Source organism: Pinus tabuliformis, chromosome 6, assembly GCF_031772625.1.
Source record: "Pinus tabuliformis cultivar Carrire ecotype Pingquan chromosome 6, CPIR1, whole genome shotgun sequence".
NCBI classification, from domain to species: Eukaryota; Viridiplantae; Streptophyta; class Pinopsida; order Pinales; family Pinaceae; genus Pinus; species Pinus tabuliformis.
Genome location: NC_142292.1, coordinates 1,894,805,381 through 1,894,825,847, shown reverse-complemented (window position 1 = coordinate 1,894,825,847; position 20,467 = coordinate 1,894,805,381).

Below are 20,467 nucleotides of genomic sequence, written 5' to 3'. Positions count from 1 at the left end.
AAAGTTTTCTCACTTCATCATTATGAGCAAAAAATGCCGAGGGAAGAGTTGATGACCCAAAGTTGTTAAATGTATACAACCTTTTAGAATCATTAGCAATTCTAGTAGCTAAAACATGTTTAGGATCTCTTGGGTCCTTGACTACAAATCGTGAGGTGAAAATTCAATGGTTTTACCTTAACATGAATGAGTTATCTAATATACAGATAGAAGGTTGCAGGATAGGGTTGGAACACATAATACATCATTAAATTGACCATTGTCTATATGAAAATTTCCAGTCCATACAACACTAGGAGATCTATCATCACCAACATATATATTTTTGGTATTACAATCATTTAAAGAAGAAAACATGGCTTTTTTTTGGCCATTTGATAAGAAGCTCCAGAATCAATGAGCCACTCATGAGAATGAGAAGAAGACGATACATTTAGTGCATAAAGAGATCGAGATGCTTGACAACCACATGCAGAAAGTGTTATTCCTAAAGATGAAGTTGAAGTTGAATAGTGCTCCAAATGGATGTTATGCTTCCTCATTGCTGCTCCCAAGGCTTCCATCTTCTTAAGGCATTTGGATTCTAAGTGGCCATCTCGAATACAAAAGTGGCAATGTGTATCGGTGTTCTTCCCTTTTTTTATTTGCCTTATCATTTTGTTGAATTGATTTTTCATTTTACGACTGAAATTTCTTAGAACCCTTGTTTGGTTTAGGACCATTCTTTTTAAGATACGGTTTCTTAGGGTTCTTTGAATTTAGTTGTTGTTGGATGGATAAGGCTTTCTTAGAAGAGTTTCCAAGATTAAGAAGACCAAGATGTAAGATTTTTTATTGTTCTCTTATTAAAGAATTACAAAAGGCATCAAAAGAGGGGGACTTGTAGTCTTGTCCTTGAGAAATAAAGGCTTCTCTAATATAATGGAAGGTGGAAACAAGCATAGAGTAGGCTAGTCCCAACTTAGTAAGAATGGAATAGATAAGGCTACCATATTCTTTCCTAACCTTAACACCTTCCAAGACAAGTCTAAGTCTCTTGAACTTGGAAAAAAAAATTTCAATGGAAGAAAAATTATTGGGGTCCAACGTAAGCAACTCATATTCAAATTGATGGGCTCTAATTTCATTTTTAATTCCAAAAACTTTAGTGAGTTGTTTCATTACTGTTAGTGTCGATATCTTCATCCCTCCATCAGTGATCAAAATTCTCTTTTTGCATGAATTTTAGGTGTCTCATCTGAACAACTCTATTCCATTAGGTCATGGATCATCTGATGGTAGTGGTTCTTTGTCAATTTCCCTCATGCTTTTCATCTACTGGCCTATTTGCACATGTATAGATCATTTGCTGTAATTTTTATTTCATTTTAGTTGCAGAAGTAATTTTAGGGTTTTCAAGTCTCATTAGGTCTAGGGTTTACCACCATGATCTTCAAAAGCTCAATAACAAGCCAGTAGTCACATGAGGATGTTCAATAAGTTCATAAAATCACAAATTTTACTCATGATTTGCTCCATAAATGGTTTTTACCTTAAAACTCTGTTTTGAGGTAAAAACAATGTTTTTCCATTTATTATACAAATTTTATGTAATTTTATTGTTTTCATATGTAATAAAACATCATCTGCAGCCCTAGGTCACCTTGCCAAACTCCTACACTCCAACTCCTGCAAAAAAGACAAGAAAATCCAATCATTAGTCCATCAAATGACAAAAAAGAGAGCCAAACTGCAAAACAAAGCTTTTAAAAGCAAAGTGAAAAGCAAATTTAGAAAGTGGGATTTTCCTAAATGAAAAATTAGAGTCCAAATGTATATAAAGGGTTCATTTGTGTTGAAGACATCATTTTTGTGCTAAAGTGAGAGAAAACAAGAGACAACATTGCATTTGAGGTGAAAAGAGGGAAAGTTGCAGCAAGTTTCAAGATTTTTCTTGGCATGGCACACCTGCAAGGTGCAGCTCACCAGGCATAGGATTTACAAAGGATTTCTAATGGGCGTGGCGCACTTTCCAGGTGCTACACACTTGGGCGTTGGCACGGCGCACCAACCAACCAAGTTCAAAACTCATTCAATCGACTTTCTAAAGCTCCAAATTTTTCAAATACCATCCCTTCAAGTAAGTAAACCCTCCCATTTTTCATAAAAAGATATTTAGTCATCCTTGATGGTGTTTTGAAAGGTGAAAATTCAAACCCTAAATTGTTGCATAGTTGTCTTGCAAAGTTGTCTAGGGTTTTATATGGTTTTTGTCATTCTTGATGTTTATAATCCTTTGCATAATTTTCCCATATCCCATTCCTCTCCACTAAATTTCCCTAATTTTATTTCTCTTTACCTCTCTCATTTACACTCATCTTACCCCCTTATTGCCAAACCGTAAGCCCTACACCTAATTACCACTAGTCCCCAAACCCTAAAGTTCATTCCCAAAACCCTATCATCCCCTAGTAACCCTACAACTAGCATCAAAACCTTCCTCTCCATTTATATTATTAGTCCACTCATCAAATCCCAAAGAAGAAAACAACATTCACCTATTCTTGGGAAAATCTTTTCATACTCATCATTTTACACCATACATTGGCAAACATGGAAACAAATTCAGCTTATGAAAGAGATGAGGAAACTGTGAGTGATTCCTCCCAAGAGATTCATGCACCAAGAAAACCACATAAGGGAGGAAAACACATGCGGGAGGAGCCCACCACACTCACAGAGTTATTAGCTTGTCCTCTTGCAGTAACATGTTTTAAACATTAGTCTTGCTACCAGTTTTGTGAGATGGTGGAGAGGGTGAAATATCACCATGAACTTGCTAGGCTATTTGTTCTTCATCTTCACAATGGCCAAGTGAACTTAGCAAGTGTTTCCTTCACTTTGACACCTGAAACTACAGTTGCAGCAATAGGTATTCCAAATGTGGGTGAACAGTGGAACAAAGGACAACTTGTGGGCAGAGAGCATTATGAGCCTTATGTCAAGGCTAGTTATCAAAAGAAAATCAGTAGGATCTTTCCTTTCAGATACCTATAGGACACTTATGCTCCATTCATGAAGCACATTATCAAATACTTCACCTGCAAAGGGAGGTTTTCTCGCTTGTACACTTATCATGTTAGATTATTGATGCATTTCACTAGAGTGAGGATGATGAATCTCTCCTATTTCATATGCAGAAATATTGAGAAAATGGCTACATTGGTGCAAAGAAAACCACTTCATCAATATTTCAATAACATTTATCATTTTTCATTGATCAAAATTGTTGTGTTGCATCAACTGAGCTTGTTCAATGTTTCATGGGATATTTTCATTTCACATGAGGTTTTCAAAAGCCCTCAAGTGACCCCATCAGTGTTTCAAGAGGAAGGAGGGCCTTCAAATCAGCAAGAGGTTCATGAGACTCAAAGTATAGGTGTGTCAGTATTTATCACTTATGAAAAGGGCACAAGGAGATTATTTGCAGCTGCCAAATGAGTACTATCTCCACCTGGGGTGGAAGGGGTCTCATTTCCTTCATCAAACCACAGGCAAATGCTATTTTCACTCAGGGTGAAAGGGGCTTTTCCTTCTTCTTCAGTAGAGCAGGTACAAGATAGAGGGAAACAACCATTGCATAAGGAAGGGTATTCAGAAGGCCAAGAGAGAGATTTTATTTTGATTCAGGAGGAGGATACTGATTTGGGCTCCCAAAGATCAAGACTCAAGGAGATCATCAAAGAACAAGAAGTTGACATCCATGCCTTATCTCTTAACCTTGAAAGGGCTAAGTGGATCATTAATTACCTTGAGCAACGAAACAAGCAGTTGGAGGATAAACAAACAATCATGGAGCTGCAAACCATAAGGGAAAACAGGAAAGCAACAAGAAGAAAGAAAGTCAAATTGACACCCCTTAAGCAAGAGATTGATGCTAACTGGGAAACATGGCTAGAGAGGGAAAATATGCACTTGGAGAAGCTACTTGAGAAAGCCAACAAGGAGAAAAAGATGTTGCAACACATGGCCTATCATTATTTGGCATGGAACAAGATTTGCCAAACAAGGATAAGGAACCTAAAAGCCAAGTTGAGAAAGACTTTGAGGAGCAAGAAAGAACAAGATAAGCTCAAGATTTTGGCTAAAGCTTCATTGGCCCAACATAGCACTTGATGTAGATCACTCATACCAAATTTCAAGAAATTTGGTTAACTTTTTGGAAATTTTGAAATTTTCATGGAAAAAATAGTTTTTTCCGGCAGGTGCGTAGCACCACCTGGCGCTCGCTTTTGATGGGGACCTCCTTTTGAAGAAAACTTTGCATTTTTGGATTCCTTATGAAAAGTTATGCATGTCTAGAAATTACTAGGAAATTTTGACAAGTTTTGGAAATCCAAAAGGGCATAAAACACCTCAAAATTCCCCTTTTTGCCACTTTTTGGACCCACAGGAAGCAGTGTTGGGAGAACTAATTTTTGGAGGGGAAAATGGACACCAAATTCAAAAATTCCACTTGTCCTAGAAATTAGACAGACAGATATTTCCAATAAGCTAATGTGGAAGAAATTTTGTGAAGTGGTAGGCCTCAAAATTTAGTTGGTAAAAAGTGCTACGCATAGAAAAAGTGGTGCTATGCACTGGATGAAAATGTGCCAATTTTGCTCAAAAACTCTATTTTTTGCCTAGTTTTCTTCTAGTTTGACTTTTTCTCTCTTATGGTCAAATTCATGATATGACATGATTTAAATTGATGTATTATGATGTAAAAATGATAAAAATTTACTTGATAAGGTAGATACATCATTTTTAGGTGGTTTGGAGTTGAATGAATCAGTTTCCTAGGTTTAAGAGGCAAGTTGTTCCACTGCCTACTTTTGTGTTCCTAGTATAGATATGGTTGAAACCACCCCTCTTCTCATGGATTCGACCCCTGATGGATATCACAGGTGGTTTGGAGATCTATATCATGTGCTTTTTCAATCATTTGTAAAGGTTGGACTCCTATGAATACTTTGAGGACTATTGTACATCATCTCTACAATTTGGCAAGGAAATAGACCAAGGTTTGCATCATTTTGTGGGATTCTTGTGGCAAGATGACATAGTATTTTTTTTCCTTCTGTGATTAAAGTTATCATGTATTTATGTGTGCCATTATCTCTCTCTTTTCAGCTTAACTAAATGAATCAAGTATAAAGGTGGAAATCATTGAAGTTGCAGTGCTCTACCTTAGGGTTTGTTTAGCTTTACATGTTTTCTACAATTTGAAGAGGACTCATGACACTTCCATGCCCTCTCCAACTCCTCACCAATATTAAGACTCTCAATTTCACTTAATTCAAAGTATTAAAGCATTTTCCTACCTCGCCCCATAGAAACCTCTGTAAGACTGAGCTCATTCCCCAGACCCAAAACTGCCTTTCACATTTGATCCAACAAATCAACCATAAAACTCAATCAAACTCCTTTGAGCATATAGCCAACCTAAAATTAGTCTTTACATCAGTCGTCTCAAGCCCCACTTGCTATATATTCCTAAGATTGACAAGGAGAGAGCCTTCTCCTGACCTAATAGGGCTAGCTACCAGGTTAAGAATGGTTTGATGTTACCCTAGACCTGCCTTTCTCAGCCTGAGGTAGATTTAGGCACTAACATATTGGCGACCGTACTAGGGAAAGAAAAGTTTGTTTGTTATTGTTGTTTGCTTTATAGATTATATAAGGAGCCTGAAGTGAGCCAGGTAGCCTTCAAACTACTCTTGCTTTGCAAGTGCACAAGTAGATGAATGTTGCTTCAGTTAATCTCCAGTTTAGTTTATGAACTGAACATCTGCACTAAAAACTATTACCCCAGTATCTTAAAGCAATTCTAGACTTTGGATGATTAGTTTAGAATTTGATAGGCTAACTAATTGATAATGTCCATTTGATTTTTGGGAATAATTCAACACACTGGCTTCCAGACGATACACCAGGGCCAATCTTGATCCTGATCCTCCTCCCGTATATGAAAATCCAAATCTCATTCCAAGAATTCTTCAACAAGAAAGTTCTATGATTCCCATTTTCAGATCTCATTCATGTCCAGTTGTTTTCGAATACCTGGAAGATCTTGAGTTTGATGAACATTTTGATCTATCGTTGTTTGAAACTAAATCTGAAAGTGCAGTTGGTTCTACTGTTCTAAATCCGGAGTTTGTCAAAGATATTTAAACTGAAAAGGCTAATAGATCAATTGATGATTATATATTGAATCTTCAAACTTCCATTGTGGCTACAAACATTCCCGAGTTCTTAGAATCTGCATTTGCAACTCTTGGTTCATCTACTATTGTATTTGGTTTAGAGATTCCTAGTGAAACTCCTTTTCTCCCCACCATTCCCGTGCAGCCCACCATATCTGATCAGAGACCCCCTATCTCTTCTCCCCCATCAACCCCTTGAACACCTCAAGCATCTCATATTTCCTACCCTCCTTCTACACTTCATACACCCATTACGTCAACTGCTATTGTTGTTCCGACTCCTCCTACATCCCCAAGGCCAATTTCAAATCCACCTAGAGCAATGGCTGCCCGATATGCACCTCTCATTTTGCCACAAAACTTGGATGCTATGCCTGCTGATTACCAAAGAAAAATTCCATTATTTGATGGTACCCAAGGTATCACAGCATAGTAACATCTGGATAAGATGAACGATTTCTTTGACCTTCATGAGATAGATGAAGAAAATGTGACCATGAGATTATTTGTACAAACTTTTGGAGGTGAAGTGCAAAAGTGGTTCAGAGCATTGCCAGCTAGGACTATCAATACATTGGCGGTTCTTCATAGACAATTTTTGGATCGTTGGGAGGTAAAGAAAATTCCACTTCAAATTCTTTCCGAATATGAAAACCTAAAGAGGAATGTTGGTGAAAGTGTCCAGGATTACTGTGTTAGATTCAATACTATTTATAATGCAATTCCAGCTGATATAAAGCCACCAATGGGGCCGGCTTTGATTAAATTTCCTAATGGATTTGATCCCGACATGGCATATCAATTAAGAGAGAGATCTGGCCACATTCGAGAATATGAAGAAAATTGCAGTGAGTGTGGAGGCAAATCTGCTAGCTAAAAGAGCTAGAACGAAGAACAAGAAGAAAGTGACCATAAAGGAGGAAGCTTCTTCCTCAGATCACTTTCTTCATAAGATTGGAAAGATGTTTGATAGACTCACTATTGCAGATCAGCCTAAGACATAGATCATAAATCCAAACTTCCGTGGTTAGTAGCAACCGCAGTTCAGAATTAAACAACGGGAGCAAAGAGCACAAGACCAAATAGCACAGTAGCAAGTTAAAACACCATTACAGCAGAATTTTGTACATGGTGCAGAATTAGATGATGATTAGAATATAATAGGAGAGGAGAATAATTTCTTTACACCTGATGGTTTGATAATTTATATTATGGAGGATGAAGAGTATTCAAAGGCCCAGCTGTACAAAAGGATGAAGATTTTATCTTAGCAAATGAAATAGTCCAAGAAGAAGAATCTGATGAATATCAGTGGGGATATATGAATCCCTTCACAACCCAGCAATGATAATATTCACTCAGGAGTAGAGAGCTACCCATCAATCCAATTCAAAAGAGGAAGGAAGCAACACCACCAAAGAATGATTCTCCAAATGTGCAGAAAAATGGAAAGGAGGCAGCAGATCCTACCACCAGAAAAACACAATCAGCAAATGAAAAGTCAAATCAACCAAGTGCATCAAAGGAGAAAACTGAAAAGAAATATGCTCGACTCAAATAGGTAGAGAAAACTACAGCCTTTAGCTTAGAGAATGAGATTGCTAAGTTAAAAGTGTCAATACCTTTGACTAAATTATTGAAGAATAGCAGCTATAAAGGTCGCGTGTCAAAGATTTTGAATTTAGATCTATTATCTGATATGGTTAATGTGGGGGAGACCAGCCCGAGCTTATCTTTGGTCCGCATTAGAAGGTCAATCAAAGGATAGTAATGTAGCCCTTTTTACATCAGCCTTAGATTGCATGATTATGTCTTGCACAACGCCATGTTTGATTTAGGAGCATCTAATAATTTGATGCCAAAGACAATTATGCAAAAATTGGGTTTAGATATCACTCACAAGTACCATGATCTTTATTCCTTTGATTTTGGTAGGGTTAGATGTATTGGTCTCATTAAATATTTGGTTGTAACTTTAGATCAGATTCTAGCAAAGAAAGTTGTTATGGATGTGGTTGTGGCCGACATTCCTCCTAGATTTGGCATGCTTCTATCTGGATCGTGGGGCACAAAACTCAAAGGGACATTGCAGTTAGATTTCTCCTATGTCACTATTCCTGTGTTTGGTTAGTTGAGGAAATTATATCGGGAGAAAAAGATGAAGTATATGATCACAAGCAAGGAGAAACCTTTTAATCATCAAATCAATTATGTACATACCGATTTGGAATGTTTGGTTCTTTATTCTGATAGTTTTAATGATGTAAATAGTCAATTAGTTGAAGTAGAATATATTCTAGAGATCACAGAAAATTTCAAATCCATACTTGATCAAGAAAGACAAAGGCTTGATAGTACCGCTGAACAATCAACCTTCTGTCAGTAGTAGAAAATTGATGGATAGTAAGCAAAGGTAGAAGAGCAAGCAAAATTTCAGTACTTGGAGGACGAAGCTGGTTTGCGGAGTACGGATTTTGATGGAGCAGTAGGTAAAGATGGTGTGGGAATTGGTATTTGGATACGCAGCCCTGTTTTCCTACCAAATAATGTCCCGAGTAATGTTAGAGTTTGTTCATATAAATTGGCATTTGACTGTTCCAATAATGAAGTTGAATATGAGGCTCTTATTTTTGGTTTGAAAATCCTCAAGAAGTTAAATGCGAAGGGAATTTCAGTTTATGGCGACTCCGAATTAGTAATCAAGCAAGTCAAGGGTGAATATCAAGCCAAACATCCTCGAATGTGGGCTTACCATAATGTGGTTTTAGATATTTTGAGGGTGTTTCCAGATTATACTTTGACATGTGTCCCCTGTGTACAAAATGTTATTGCAGATTCCCTTGCAACAGCTGCAAGTAACTTGAAAGTCCTGATGAATTCAAACAGTAAGTTTGAAAATCATGTGAAACATTGCCCAGCTGTCCCTGATAATCAAAGATATTGGCAGGTGTTTCAAGATGACAAAGAGATTGAAGAATTTCTGCAAAATGAAGGCAAATACAAAGATACTTCTATCGGTGGAGAGCAAGATGATGGTGAATCCGACATAGAGGCAAATTAGATGGAAGCTTTGCAGCTGAAGGACAATGTCATTCCTAAAGGCCTAATACCTATAGAGGAGTTATTTGATCAAGATGATGTAGCCCGGAAACCAAGCTTGGTACCGACTAAGAAGGGAGTTGAGGATGTGAATATTGTTATAGCAGAAAATCCAAAGATGGTGAAGTTGTCAAAGGCATTGCCTCCTCAGATAAAGGCAAAATACATTAGTTTATTGTCTTCATTTATTGATGTATTTGCATGGGACTATTCAGATTTGAAGGAGTACGATAAAATTATAATTCAACAAATCATTCCAATCAAGCCAAACCAGAAGCCATTTCAACAAAAGTTAAGAAGGATAAATTCAAAGTTTCTGCCATCAATAGAGAAAGAAGTGAATCGATTGTACAAGGCTAGTATAATCATTCCAATAAGATTTTTAGATTGGATTTCCAATTTGGTGGTTGTACGAAAGAGGAGAGGTGAGATTAGATTATGTATTGATTTCAGAAATTTTAATAAGGTGTCTTTGAAGGATAATTATCCATTTCCAAAAATCGATCACATACTTCAAATAGTAGTTGGAGCATCTCGTACGTCACTACTCGATGGGTATTCCAGCTATAATCAAATTTTGGTCCATGAGGATGACAGGGACAAAACAACATTCACCACTACGTGGGGGACATTCCAATATGCTAAGATGCCGTTCTGATTAAAGAATGCTAGTGCAACATTTCAGCAGGCTATCGATATCGTCTTTGCAAATGAAAAAGATGTATTTTTAGTAGTTTATCTTGATGATTTGATAGTTTTTCTAATTTAGATGAGGAGCATATTTACCATTTGAAGATTGTTTTTCAGTGGTGTAGAAAGTATGGCATATCTCTTAATCCAGAAAAGAGCTTGTTTTCCACGGATGAAGGGAAGCTTCTCAGTCACATCATATCCAAGGAGGGCATCCGCATCGATCCTCCTCGAGTGGAAGCCATTTAGAAAATTGATTTTCCATGTAGTAAAAAAGAGATCCAGCATTCAACGGTAAGATGAACTTCTTACGTCGTTTTGTGCCAAATCTAGTTGAACATTTGAGGGAAATCACTAACATGTTAAAGAAACATAGTGTAGTAAAGTGGACCGAAGAAGCTATCAAGTCTTTCAATTTGGTAAAGTTGTCTCTTTCTTCGGCTCCAATTTTTATCAACTCAGATTATTCTCAAGATTTTATATTGTTTTCATTTGCTTCGGATCATACTATAGCAATAGTCCTAATGCAGAAAAGAGACCAGCTTGAAAAGCCAATTGCCTTTTTCAGTAGGACAATAAGAGATGCCGCCTTAAAATATAACATTATTGAAAAGAAAGCTCTTGCCTTGGTAAAAGCTTTGAAATATTTCCTAGTATATATTCTGCATTCTCATATTCTTGTTTATATCCTTAACGCAGCCCTTAAAGATGTATTATTACAAACAAATCCAGAAGGGAGACGAGGCATATGGATCACATTTTTGTTAGAATATGACATGGAGATAAAGCCAACAAAGCTCATCAAGGGGCAGGGGCTAGCAAAACTGATGGCGGAGCCTAATTTGCACGCCTTGGACATAAAATTGATTGCCACTATGTCCGAAGAAGATGAAGACAGCTCACTTGTTCAGGTATCTGAAATTTTTCTTCATTTTCCTTGGTACTCAGATGTTGTATATGAGCTCCAGCATCTTTCACTGCCACCGGGGATGGCTAGAAATAAAAGTAAAACTCTGAAATTAAAGGCTGCTAAATTTTGTATTACGAATAATACACTTTATTGGAAATATCCCAACAGTATTTTGCTGAATTGTATGGTTGAGGAGGATGTAAAACAGATCATGGATGATTTTCCCAAGGGAGACTGTGGAGGTCACCTATTTTGGAAGACAACAGTGAACAAAATTTTTAGAGCGGCGTATTATTGGCCTACCCTTTTCATTGATGTGTATAAAACTGCTACAAGTTGTCATGAATGCCAGATTTTTCAGGGAAGGAGAAAGTTGCAGCCTTTACCTCTCAAGCCAGTGGAAGTTAGTGCTCCATTTCAGGAGTGGGGTCTACATTTTATTGGCAAGATACATACTACATCTTCAGCTTAGCACAAGTGGATCCTCACAGCGATAGATTATTTCACAAAATGAATTGAGGCAATTCCCACTCGGTAGGCCACCGAATTGGTAATAATTCAGTTTCTTGAAAGCAATATTTTGTCCCGTTTTGGCTGTCCTAATAAGTTGATTACAGATAACGTAGCAGTGTTCAAGTCCAAAAGGATGATTAAATTTTTTAGTAAATACAACATTACCTTGGGACATTCTACTGCATACTATTCGGAAGGTAATGAATTGGCAGAATCTTCAAATAAATCATTGGTCAACATCATCAAAAAGCTGCTGGAAACAAACAAAAAGAGTTGGCATAAGAGATTCATTAATGCACTATGGGCAAATAGAGTAAGTCAGAAGAAATCAATAGGCATGTCTCCTTTCGAGCTCGTATATGGTGTTGACATAGTGTTCCCGACATTTCTTGCAGTCCTTGTTGTTAAACTTCTACAGGAAGCTGGCAGTGATGAAGATCATTTACAATGAAGAATAAATCAAATGATCCATTTACAGTAGACGAGAGAGGAATTTTTTCAAAATACCTTCAGGCTGCAAGAGAGAATCAAGAAAATCTATGATCGGAAGGCAAAGGCGGATAAATTTCAGATTGAAGACATAGTGCTGAAATGGGATGCTAGAAATGAGGACAAAGGCAAGCATGGAAAGTTCGAGAATCTGTGGAAGGGACCATTCAGAATTGCTGCATATCGGGGTCAAAATGCTTTCCTACTAAAAGAAATGAACGGGGAAGATTGTCCAGGAGGGCCAGTCAATGGTCGGCTGCTGAAACGGTATTATCTTTGAGATATTTTCTGTTGTCACACATAACACTGTACATACCATTTTATTTCCTTCATTGCAAAGTGTTTACTATCGTCATTCATTCAGTTCAGGCCCCGAAGTGAAGGCTATAAAACTGAAGGTCTAATTTCAATTTTTGATTACTTAGTGTGGATTGTTTGAGTCAGTTTTAAATCCATTTTCAGTTTTGTAATTGAGTCAGTTTTGAGTCAGCATATTGGTTATAGTTTGCGGAAGTTATTGACTCCTTTGCCCAATGGAATAAGGCACTTATCTTCTTTCCAAAGATCTGTGGTTCTTGGCACTTCCCAGGAGCTACCATCCCTATTGGAGCCAATGTTAGTGTCGGTATCTTCATCCCTCCATTAGTGATCAAAATTATCCTTTTTCATGCATCTTAGGTGTCTCGTCCGATCAGCTGCATTCCATTAGGTCATGGATCATATGATGGTAGTGGTTCTTTGTCAGTTTCCCTCATGCTTTTCATCTACTGGCCTACTTTCACATGTACAGATCATTTGCTGTCATTTTTATTTCATTTCAATTGCAGAAGTCATTTTAGGGTTTTCAGGTCTCATTAGGTCTAGGATTTACCACCATGATCTTCAAAAGCTCAATAAAGGGCTAGCAGTCACATGAGGATGTTCAATAATTTCATAAAATCACAAATTTTACTCATGATTTGCTCCATAAATGGTTTTTACCTCAAAACTCTGTTTTGAGGTAAAAACAGGCTTTTTCAATTTCTTGTACAAATTTTATGTAATTTTATTGTTTTCATATGTAATAAAGCATCATCTGCAGCCCTGGGTCACCTTGTCAAACTCCTGCACTCCAACTCCTACAAAGGAGACAAGAAAATCCAATCATCAGTCCATCAAATGACAAAAAAAAGAGCCAAACTTCAAAACAAAGTTTTTAAAAGCAAAGTGAAAAGCAACTTTAGAAAGTGGGTTTTTCCTAAATGAAAAATTAGAGTCCAAATGTATATAAAGGGATAATTTGTGTTGAAGACATCATTTTTATGCTAAAGTGAGATAAAACAAGAGACAAAATCACATTTGAGGCGAAAAGAGGGAAAGTTTTAGCAAGTTTCGAGATTTTTCTTGGCACGGTGCACCTGCCAGGCGCGGTGCACCGTGTGCAGGATTTACAAAGGATTTCTAATGGGCACGATGCACCTGCCAGGCACTATGCACCTGGGCATTGGCATGGCACGCCAGTCAACCAAGTTCAAAACTCATTCAATCGACTTTCTAGAGATCCAAATTTTGCAAATACCATCCCTTCAAGTAAACCCTCCCATTTGCCATAAAAATAGATTTAGTCATCCTTGATGGTGTTTTGAAAGGTGAAAATTCAAACCCTAAATTGCTGCACAGTTGTCTTGCAAAGCTGTGTAGGGTTTTTGTCATTCTTGCTGTTTATAATCCTTTGCATAATTTTCCCATATCCCATTCCCCTCCACTAAATTTCCCAAATTTTATTTCTCTTTCCCTCTCTCATTTACACTCATCTTGTTATAGATATTTTTGGGCACTGCAACCCCAATCATAGATGTCCATAAACCAAGGGCTCCTAATTCCCTAAAAGTGTTGCTTCACACACTAAAGGAACAAGGTCAGCTGATTACATCATCTCCCAGAAGTTCTCCACAGAAAACTACTCAGAACTGGTCAAAACTGGACCATACAGAATGCCCAGTGCAGAAGGTGTGATGCATCCTAGCTGCCTAGAGTAAAAGGTGCAATGCATACTGGATAGCCCTTCTGCAGGGTGCGATGAGCGAGAGTGGACAAATGGCAGAGACAGTTTGCAAGGTGGTTCGACATGGAATCTTCCAGAAACTTCTCCTATGACACTTGCCTCTCTGAATTTGCCCAGGGATGAGTAAGAGATCATCAATCTCCAAGTGGAATCAAGAACTATCAGAGAGAGGACACTAATCAAATCTCAGAAGCTGACTCACCTCCCTGCAATCATCTATATATGGATCCCTCATCCCAGAGATCCAGGGGCTGGAATTTTGTATCTTGTAAGGAAGTGCTGCTGGTTTCTTGGTGTAACCTCATGGTGTTGGGTGATCTAAGCTTTTCATGAGGTGAAGAAGGGCTTTCTTGCTGAGAGGATGATGCTGGTTCAGAACAATTGGTTTTAATCCTCTTTGCTATTCTTGAAATTAATAAAACTATTCAAGTTTTCCTCCACATTCTTGTATGATTGATGATATATGCATTTGTGTGGTCAATATATATCTGGTCCTATATTGTTTGTGATAGTAGATCTCCATTCTTGGATAGTTTTATGCTGCTTTGATTCCATAGGTGCTCTTTGAAGCTGGGTAGACGAGGAAGCGAGTGGCAAAGATCTATGAGAAGGGAGAGGAATCAAGCAAGGAACCAAGCACAAGACAGAGGTTTGTCTCCTTTGTTTCCCTCTTATCTACTTCTCATAAAGGAAAACAAAAGTAGTTTTAGTTTGTTTGTTTCTAAGATAGCTACCAGTCTTAGTGGGACTAGCACGTCTGCATAGGCACTAAATTTCCCGATAACAAAATGGCGACTCCACTAGGGAGCGAATAGCTTGTTTGCTTTTCTATATTTGTTTGTTTTATAAACTTACAGACGGAGCCTGAAGTCAAGCTAGCTAGCCTTCAAACTGCATTTGCTATGCAAGTGCAAAGTAGATCAACGCTGCTTCAGTCTATCTCCGGGTCTTGTTTATAAACTGAACAACTGATTTGCAAACATCCTAATTGCCCTTGTGGTGGCTCTAGTAACCTCCTTAGATCTACCCCTGTGATTTATTTATTGATTATCACTTGCTCGGCCTAAATCCCTGAACTGTGCTGCAAACTGTGATCAAGAACTAGATCAAAAGTCTCACACTATACCATCGCACCCTCTCATCAAGGATATTAGTATGCATCACACTTCTTGTGTGCAGTAGGTGAGATGCATACTGGAATCCCTGTGTAACAGGTGCAATGGTCAGAGAAGGTTAATTTTACCTTCAGACTTTGGTTTTTCTTCACTTTCTTCAGCTCTATTTAGGACTTTTGTTGTCTGTAGTCAGTATACCTCTGTGTAAACCCCCTTCCTTTCCATTACTCTGCCTCCATTGTGCAAAGAACTGCAATTTTTTTTATGTATTGTGAGCCATTTTCAGTTCTCTTTTACAAAGAAGTAGCGTAATTGAACTGTAGTTTCTTGATTTGGAAGTGTCGCGAGTGTCGTTTTCAGTCATAGAAGAGAATTCGATTGTTCTTGATAGTCGATTACACTGCTACTCTTGTATTTGATTTGAATTAATAGTTTTTCAAGTGTCGAAAGCAAGCTTTCAATTTCAAAACGCAAAGTGTTGTCAATGTCTTCATTTTGTCTTGAAAAGAAACTTGTTAGTAATGTCGCTCTGAAAAATAATTCAGATTTGCGCTTAGCTTTCTTTTATCATTCACACATTAAAAAGGCTAAAAACAAATACATGCATGTGCATTTGCATTTAGACTATTTGTTGGTTTGATTTAGGATAGTGCATATAGTGTGTGCTCTCTGCTCTATGTTGAAAGAATATCATCTCTCTTTCTTTAGTAGCTAGGATTTTCATTGCAAAAAGAAGATTAAACGATTGTTTATCATCTTAGATTGCATTTTAGGAATTGTATATCTACATCACGGGGTGAACCTGAAAGGAAAATTTCTTAAACAACATCAACTGTAAAATAAATTTAATGAATCTAAAAATGCTTTGGAACTTAACACACAACATTTAGAAGTCTAGGCTAGAGACTTATTCTGGCGTCGTAAAGCCTGGTAACTGTTGTTTTCATTGCTGGTTGGGTGATTCCTCCACTTTGAGACAACAAGTGCCAGTACGGACTTGTGCTCCCACATACCATCGAGTATATATTGGGAGACCACAATAGGCTATATCCTTTATCCATAGGAAGCCGTGTCTGCCGCCCTATCAATCGCAATGCACTGAAAACATCATTTGGGAAGATTGACTGTCGTATCGTAAAAAGTATTTTGTAGTTTTACGATTGCTTTGGTAATCCATCTGTCTAGACTTCCAGAGTAGTCTCTTTCATTCCTTTTGACACTCCTTAAAAGAAAAGGTCCATCTGAGCACTTGTCACTTCAAGCTCATTAAAAATCGAAGGCGACTAAAGTCATCTTTTGTTTTTCTCGACTCTTAAAAATTGAAAAAACAAGTTGTGTCAAAGCGTCTAAAATTTATTTTAATTGGAATAAACATCACCTTTCCTACGTTGGTCTTAGGTTAAGAAAAATGGAGTCAACCAACCAAGGATCTCCCCTTGGAGGAAATCCTAATCCTTTCTCCTCTTGGGGAGATGTTGGTGCACCCCATATGGCCACATTGTCGCTTCCAGGATTGAAAATCGGCCTGCCCATATGGCTCTTCTCGACCTCTGTCGTTCAGAACACTGTGATTCTTGAGCAATCAATTCAGCAACTAGATGATAGCATAGTTACCCCCCAACATTCTACTTCGTCCGATTCTCCTTCTCTTCCTTCCTCTTCGCTTGATGGAGCTGGTAAAGCCAAAAATCAAGTAACTAAGAAGGAGAAGAAGGGGAAGGAGAAGAAAGAGAAGAAGAGGAAGGAGCCAAAGGTGAAAAGGGGCAACCAGGCATCATCTAGTGAGAATCCACACACTGCACTGTCAAAGCCTAAATCTCCATGTGTCATTTGCAAAGGAGATCACTATCATCGAGATTATCCTTGCATCCCTCAGATCTTAAGGGACTGGTCTCCTCATTTGCACAATCCAGTGTCAACAACCTCTGATGATCATGTTGAAAGTACACCATCAACTAGTGAAAGTGAAGTGTCGGGACAGAAAAGGGAAAGTGAATTCCCTTGTAAACTATGTGAAGGTGATCACGCCGTCCACCATTGTCCCTTCCTAGACGAGGCTAAAAGAGTTTTGGATGACCGTCTAGTTTCACTGTTACGGCTTCCTCCTGGATATAAGAAACTCTTACGAAGTCCATCATTAGTTGAAAATCCGACTGACACGCCATTTTGGTCAGTCGAAGTGTCTATCATTGAAGATAAACCATCTGAATTCACACCAGACGAAAGTTAAAAGGTCGAGGCGGCAGTTGACCCGGTCTTGCCTTCAGAAGGTCCATCTTCAGATGATACAATCACTGGAGAGAACAAGAACGACACCGTTCAAATTCTCTTTGTAAACACAAACTTCGATGAGCATGGGGGCAGTCTACCCATTCCTTTACCGCAGGAAGGAAGTTTGTCAGAGTCATATCCGGCCGTCTATTCGGTCCCACCTCCAAGCAACCTAGTTGTTTCCTTCGATTGGAATCTACTAGGTAGACCCCGTTTACCGGCTAGTGTACCATTTTGAATCATTGCACAAATATATATAATGGTCATGGCTGATACCATCATAGATGAAGGGGCTTCTGTGAGTATCCTTTCCTCAACTGCTTGGAAAGCACTTGGTTCGCCATCGCTTTTGCCTGAGATGAGAAATCTCATAGGATTTGACCAAGGAACCAGTCGACCGTTAGGGATCCTTCCCAATGTGCTGATAACATTGAGAAGGAAAACTATTCACATGAACGTAATGGTAGTCCAAGGACCCCTAGATTATAATCTACTCCTTGGATGCGACTATATTTATTGCATGGGAGCCATTGTCTGCTCTCTCTTTAGAGTAATGTGTTTTCCGCATGAAGGAAGAGTGGTCAAGCTCGTAGACCAACTTTTGTTCCCTGGCTCACACATAGCAAATAGTCAGATACAATCCCTGAATGGTATTTTCACGCAAGGACTGTCTCATCAATCCCTAGTTCGTCCACCTAATGAGCGCAAGTGATTCGAGAGGGCATGACTGAAACCCAGGGGGCATGCACCCTGGTTTGTTTTGGCAGGAAAAGCTTGGGCATAAGGTAGGTTTCCACGAAGGATATATGACTTGTTTATGAGATTAGACAGGAATAAGATTCCTTCGTCAAGGTTATGTGAGTGGAGGCAAGTTGCGCCACTCACCTTTGTCTATTTTGATACACATTACCGAGGAAGTGTTTTGTCTCCAGTGCGGATGGAACAATCTTTGGTAACCTGGAAATTTTTCGCTATACCTGGGGGCATGCAAACCTTTTGGCATGCAAGCAAAGAGGGACCATTTATTTTTTAAATTTGTAGGTCCTCTAACCCTTTAAACTCATAGGATTGGTCGTTTCCTAACTTGCATAAAGAAAGGATGCGGGGCAAAGCTTTGTAAGGTGCAAGCTCCATAAAAAATGGCATCTTAGATGGGACATCCTTATTATACGACTGGATTGAGTAGTTTTTATGTGGAGTTCAAGGTTGCTAAAAATTAAACATAAGCAGTGAGCAAATGTTTCCCCCATAGTTTAAGCTCATTCATTAAAAAATGAACCAATTTTCGGTAAATAACCATCGTGAATGGATTATCATCAGCCTTTGAAGCCTTGGTCGTCTTCTCATCATCACCTCCACTCTATATTGGCCGATCATTCACCTCCATTTGATTATTTACCCTTTTTGAGGAACAGCTGTGAAGAGTGATCCTGCTAGCCATCCTTGTGACACTGCCGTGATTGGAAAATTCCAAACCTTACATAGAATCAGCTACTACCCGAATTTATCACTCGTACCTTGAAAAACGAGTCTCCTCTAAGCTCTTTTCATCTGACTCGTAAAATATGAAAATATTGCCGAGAAATTGGCCTCTCCTGCTCGTTAAAGTGACCGGAAGTGCTATCCCTCCTTTAGATTTTAATCTTTTTGGACCTGATGGATTATTACACAAAAAGATCGAGTGCTTGTTTTGTTCGGCTCGTTAAAAGTTCCAAAAATTCATCCCTTTTGTATTATTTTATACTTTTTCGGACTTAAGGGATTATATGACGAAAAAGGATTGTTGGATTTTTCTTTACGTCCCTTTTAGACTCTCTAAAATTGAAAAGGACCGAGTTATATTTGTCGTTAAACTCGTTAAAATCGAATAGCGACAAACTTGTCCATACAGACAAGAACGAGTTTCACTATGACTAGGCTCGTTGAAAGATAGCGATGGGTTTGCCCGAAGGGCAAATTATAGAACAAGCATATGTTATCCTCCTCAAACTTGACAAAAATAAAGAGGTACTCGTCAGCAATGACTAGGGAAAAATTGGGAAGAAAACTTGAAGAAAATTTATTAGTAGCAAGTCGCTCTTGAACATGACACTTTCACTCCACATCTGAGTAAGGTTGGGTTGTTCCATTCACTGGTCATATCACCATTGGTCCATCACACCATCCACATTTGGGGTTAAAACTACCAATCCATCATGTCAGTGTCACTGATATGTTCAAGAGAAGTCGCTGAGAGAATTCACCTGTGTCTCATCCACTACAATACATTCATGCTCCACTCTTTCATGACCGCCACCCTGAACCTTATATCATCATATCATTTTCACCTCCATTAAAATCATTTGCTCTGTTCCGTGTCATAGATGTGGGATTCATTAAGGCCCTCCTACGATGGATCGCTTCTTGTCGACATCAGCTCATTATCCAGGAAGTCAATCTAGGAACAACCCTTTCAGTACTTTGAAGCTTGCATGCCTCAATGGCAAGTTTCTCACTTTCGGCGATAGGCTTACATCAATGGCCTTCGATCAAATTATTTTGCGTGGTGTTCGACACCAAGTCCCATTTTCACACCAAGTGAATTGTACTGTCATACCTTGAGGGTCATCATCATTATCGGTGATTCCTCTTGCGCCTGTTAACAACTTACATCACTGGCTGGTAATCAGGCGATGTCTTTCCATGTTCGACTCCAGAACATCTCTCACATGGATCGACTTGTATTTTGAGTGAAGATAGAACGAGATTGAAGACCCCGGATCTAGTTTCATCCATCCGGGCTGTGATATATATTCAGGAAAATAAAGACATCAAATGTACATCATTGCTGCACAGATAATCATCCAATCTAAGGGATGATGTCTCTACCAGAATCATCAGTCTGCACACACACGATTGTCTGTCAATTGTACATGAAAATGAATTTATAAAACTGAGCATGGGAATTCCCACCTCAGCTAGATCATGAAAATATTATGAAGATAATGTATTGTATTGTATCTTATTACAGGTCGCCTTCCAGCGCGAAAAACTTCAGATCCTCATGATAAAGAATTTCATTCTTGGATAGTGCTTTTCTATTTTGATTCCACAGGTGCTCTTTGAAGCT